Consider the following 6,373-nt stretch of genomic DNA (forward strand, 5'->3'; position numbering starts at 1 on the left):
TATAACAAATGATTTAAGTTGAAATAATGTGCACACATTTTTTCTTTTTTTCTTTTAAAAAATAAAAAGGGATTATTATATTATGGTATATACTATATAATTTAATACTATAGAGCATTACATTTTCAATTTTTTTTTTTTTTCTTTTTTTTTTGTTCTATTTAAATTTAATTATTTGAACAGTTTTTTTTTATTAAAGTATAAATGTATAAACTATGTAACAAATTAAGAATTTTAAATGTGTAACTGTATTATATATATGTATTATGTGTTTCTTTAAATATCGGATGAAATTTCTTAATTTCTCAAAATAAAAATATTAAGTTCTTTATTTTTCTATCTTGATGTGATTTATCTAATTTATTTAATTTTTTTGCTTTTTTTTATAAATGTGCAAAATTATATATATATAATTATTTACAACATTATCCTATGATATTATAATGCCCTCCATATATATATAGTGTAATTTTCATTATGTATAAAATATTATAAGGTAAACAAGAAAATCAAATATATATTTTACATATTTAATTATAAATTTGTATAATATTTGAGTTTCCTTTTTTTTTTTTTTTTTTTTTCCCCATTTTCTTCTTTTCTTTTAAAAGTATTTATCTTTTAAATGAGATTTTTTTACTTTATATTTTTTTCTTCTTTTTTTTCTGATTAATATATTATATTTAATTACCTGAATATTTAAATAAAAAAAAATATATATATATTTTATTAATTATTTTCTTTATATATTTTTAAAAAATCTTTCTTAATTCTAACATGAAATTTTATAAATTACATTTTTGTGATTTAATATATATATATATATATTTTTTTTTGTTACCATTTAACGAAATTATAAAAAATTAATAAATTATAATATGATATAAATATAGGACAACTCAATACAAATTATCATTATAATTTTTCATATACTTATAAGCCTTCCATTATTAAAAAGATTATACATTAAATTTGAATTTTACATATTAAAAACAAAAAAAGAAAATTATATAATTAAATATTATATTGGGGCATGCTGTTATTCTTTTTCATTCTTATATCATATATGTAATATTATACTCTAAAAAATTATCAATGTTGTATTATACATATTGTATTTTAGGTCATGCTTCCATGTGAATATTTTTTTAATATTTCCATTTTTTTTTTTTTTTTCTGGTACAAAATGCAATTTATTGTTAATACTTATTATAATTATATTCATTGAAAACTACTTTAATCATTTGATCTTTATTTTGGAAAAAGTAGATGATCATTACGTATAAAAGAATCATGACACATATTGAAATCATATTTTTCTGTTGTATATATATATAAATATTTTAAATATTAAAAAATTAATAGTATCGAGTATTATTGCAAAAAGTATTAATCCACCTGTAATATATATTACAATATCCACACCTCTTCTACTTTGAAAATTGTTATAATCGTTATTTGTATATGCATTATTATCTGTATTTTTTATATCTTCTTGTATTATTGAATGATTTTCTAATGTTTTTATATATTATATCATCTGAATTATTATTTACCTCTTTTGTATCAAGTGGATGTTGTCGTGATGGATTTATATCAACACGTTTATCTGTTGACATATGTATTGACTCGTTATTTGTATTACTATTTCGTAAAATATCATTATTATCAATATCTTTTGAATCTTTTATAGTTTTTATCGAATTATTTTATTGATTGTCTTTTTCTTCTGTTTTGATTTCTCTATAATTTTCTTCCTCTTTAATATCCCGAGTGTTACTACTATTGTTAATGGATTCACTTGTAATATTGGTTAGTTTTAGTTTCATTAATTTGTGTATTTTTTTTTTTTTTTCTATATCTTTTAATAAATTATTATATAAATTATTTAGTATCATTTCATTTCTAATAATTAAAGAATTCACTTGTGTTAATATTTCATAAATATATTTATAAGAAGAAAAGAAATTTGCCTATTCAAATAATTTATTTATTATATATTTAGTGCTACATATATTCTGATTATTCAAATTAAAAGTAGAAGTACTTTGATTCTTGTTTTGTAATAATTGTGTAATATGTTCTTTTCCATAATTCATATTATTTAAATGAAAATTATATCTTTTCATAACAACAGTCAAATGATCATATATACACATGGCTGAGTATATACTTTGATTGTTTTCCATTTCATTTTATATTCATTTTATAACATTATAAGTTGATTGTAAAAGATTTTTAGCTTTATATAAATAGGTATCATTGAATGTACTTGAACACCCTCATTTAAGTGTAATAAATAAAGATTAAATTTTTTTCAAATAATATTTTGTATTACATATATATTATTTTTACAACTTAATTGATTCATCATTTTAGAAACATCAGTAGTAATATTATTTAATTCATTCTTAATATCATTTTTTTTCTTTTCTAAAAATTTATAAAAATTATCTATCATAAATTTTGTATATACTTAATTTCTTATCATATTCTTCCTTATCATATTCTTCCTTATCATAATTATATGTTGTTGCATTTTCTAAAGAATGTATTAAATAAATAAATCTGTTTTTTTTCCTCCAGAGAAACATGAATGTGCATTCATAACCATAGTTCGATTAATCTGATTAATATTTTAATTAATCGTTTCAAACATATTTGGATTCATACTTTTATAAAATCTTGTAAAAAGAAGGGCTTCCTTCTTTGTATATAAATAGATATAATACGGTTGCACTGAAAAAAGAACTTGACTCTTTTTATTTGTTACATGGATAAAAATATAAAATATTATTATCCTCTACTATTGAATTATCATTTTATATAAATAAATGGAAAGAAAAATTCTGAACATATGAATTAATAATATCAACTTGTTTGTTATTATAAGGGGGTAATGCTATATATATCTTCCCTAATATTATATTGGATATATGATGTATGTTTTAATTTAAAATAATCATTTTTTAATTTTATTAATAAATTCCCCTGCAATTTTCTCTTCTTATGTACATTCTTCAAACCTATATTATTCGAATAATTATTATAATTATTGTTTACAAAATAAAATTTGGAATTCCCATTATTCGAAAAGATTACATTCTAATTTCTCATTTACATTTTAATTATTATTATAATGTATTAACAAGGAATGCTGACTATCAAGCTTACTTAAATGGTTGAGAGTACCTTGACTACTTAATTCTAAAAGGAGCTTATGAATGAATATTAGGAAGATCTATACAGGAGAAAATAAATGATATATATATTATAAAATCGTATATAATAAATATATAATCACATTACATATAATCATATCATATATATATATATATATATATGTGTGTATGTATTTATTTCTTTAATATTACCTAATATCATAAATATAATATTACAATTGATTTTCCAAACCATACTGGTTCTCATTTATCAAATAATAAAGTTGTAAAATGTTAAAAAAAAAAAAAAAAAAACATACATCTTAAATTTATTTTTTAATTCGATATTTTCTTTTATATATATATATATATATATATATATATATATGTATGTAGAATATAATATTATAGAACAATTTCTTTAAATAATTATTTTATCATGTTGAACTTTAAAAAAATTATAAAGATTCTTATGTTTCACAAAAAAAAAAAAAAAAAAAAAAAAAATATTTTGAATTATCTACAAAGGACACATAGTTAGATTATATCATAAAATGCATTCATTTTAAATAAAATCTTATACATTTCAACATCACTCCAAAATTAAAAATTAAATAAAATAATAAAACAGGATTTTAATTCATAACACAAATATAGATATATTAACATTTTAATTATTAGCACATACTTACACATATATATATATATATATATATATATATATATATATTGCTAGTATGTAAAAATAAATTATATACCACAGTGCAAAAGGCAGGTATACGTTATACAACATACAACACAAATGTGTTCATATGAAATGCCCAGAGAACAAACAACTTACATATATTTATATACATTATTATATTATAGAAAAATAAGTATCCATTATTATAATTCAAAAATTAATCATATAATTTCACTTCTTCAAAAAAAAAAATAAACATGAAAAAATTATAAAAAAAAATAAAATAAAATAAAATATAAATTCCTTCTGCATTATATATATTCATATGCATTCTAAGAAAGAACAAATATAAAAATAAATATATATATATATATATATATATATATTTATATATTTATTTATTTATATTTATATATTGAATAAATAATATAATAAATTAATAAATCTTTTAATAATAAAGCATTTTAATTTTCTACAAATGTGTACTAAATAAAATATTACTAACTTTAAAATAAAAACCTACACATAGTTTGAATCTTTATAACGTAACCCTTGTGAACCGAAAAAACAAAAAAAAAAAAAAAAAAATTATAAGTTTATGGAATTAATTTTTGTTTACATTATTCTATCACATATAACTTTAAACAAAAAAAGTACTCTTTAATGAATATATTTATTTGTGTTTAAGCGTTTCGAAAAAAGGCTTACAACTTCAACTCTTTTAAGCACAAAAAAAAGAAAAAGAAATTAAAGAAAAACATTATTTAATTATTATTTGTTTTTTAGTTTTTTTTTTCTCTATTTTATTCATTCTATATATTTTATTATTTTATTATTCCCTCTGTTTCATTATTTGTTTTTTTATGTTTTTAAACTTAATAATTCTCTATAATTTCAAAATAATGAATATATACATACCTTTAAAGTAATAGCATATTAAAATTTTTTAATAATAATAAAAAAGGTGTCAAATGTTATAAATAACATTTTTTTAACAAAATCAACTTAAAATATATTCCATACTATTAACATTAATTCAAAATTATAGGTGTACGTATTTTTTTTTTTTTTTTCATTATTACGACCCTAATCTTTTCACTTATTCTAAAACCTTTTATGCATTTTCTTATTTTTTTGATCTTTAATATTTATTAATATTGGTATAATTAAATATATTTAATATAACTTTTTGCACACTTAATTTTTTTTTTTAATTTTAGTTATAAATACAAAATAATAATTGTATATATTAAACAAAAACATAATATCTTTTGGTACATTTTAAAGGTGGGTAATATAATAATTTAGTTTTAATACAAAATATTATCGTAAAATATATTAATTTTTTTTTTTTTTTTTTTTTTTTTGTTAATTTAAAAATTTTTTCTTAAATATATATATGTAAAAAATGTGTAAAATATTAATAAAAAAAAAAAAAAAAAAAAAAATGCATTTCTGTATATAAATAAATAAATAAATATATATATATATATATATATATATATATATTATAATATTATATTTTTCATACATATAAGCATATATTGTAAGTTTATAATTGATTTTCTTTTATTCATATATAAATATTAAACGCAAAAAAAACAACATAATAATTACACATTTCTCCTGTATTTATTGTTATTATTGTTATTATTATTATTATTATTATATTATTTTTAAGAACCCATAACATTAAATAAGACATTTGTTCTTTTTTATAATAGTAAAATGAGTTGTAATATTATGGATCCAAAATATTATATAAAAATGTATACAATCCCAATGATGTTTTAAAATTAAATATACATAAATATATATATAATTATATATATATATTTCTAAATTTTTTTAGAATATTGAAAAATGTGAAAGATTAGTTTTAGTATGTTTAATAATAAAAATATATAATTATATAAAAAATATGTTTTCAGGGTATGAATATATATATTCATAACTACTTCAAAAATAATTTTATATAAAAATATTTTTTTTTTTTTTTTTATTTAAAGTCATTTTATTTACAAATACAAAAAAAAAAAAAAAATAAATAATAAAATAAAATAAAATAAATAATAAAATAAAATAAAAAATTAAAAGAAATAAAAAAAATAAAAAAACAAAAAAATAAAAAAACAAAAAAATAAAAAAACAAAAAAATAAAAAAACAAAAAAATAAAAAAACAAAAAAATAAAAAAACAAAAAAATAAAAAAATAAAAAAATGTGAAATAATAAATTTAGTTATACAATAATATAATATAATATTATATTATATATACATATATATTTATTTATTTGATTTAATTATAGTGTTTTAAAGTTTAAAGCATTTACATTAAAAATAATGTTCTTTTACCAAATACAATACATTTATATTGTGTGTATTCCTATATTTATTATCACTTTTTTTTTTTTTTTTTTTTTATAAATATTTAAACAAGATAAAAAATTATATTAACAACAATTAATTACTTATCTAATAATATTATGTCTTTTTCTTATATATTCATTATTAAACTATGTAATAG

At 16.1% G+C, this 6,373-nt stretch overlaps 1 pseudogene, besides 1 other annotated feature; it reads right to left on the reverse strand.

Annotated features, from left to right (window-relative positions):
* PF3D7_1335200 overlaps positions 1-3,096 on the reverse strand; it is a 3,275-nt pseudogene extending 179 nt beyond the window's left edge.
* Positions 1-3,096: part of a sequence feature (reticulocyte binding protein homologue 6, pseudogene) that runs on past the window's edge.
* Positions 3,097-6,373: the final 3,277 nt, after the last annotated feature.

Source organism: Plasmodium falciparum (assembly GCF_000002765.6).
Source record: "Plasmodium falciparum 3D7 genome assembly, chromosome: 13".
Lineage (NCBI taxonomy): Eukaryota > Apicomplexa > Aconoidasida > Haemosporida > Plasmodiidae > Plasmodium > Plasmodium falciparum.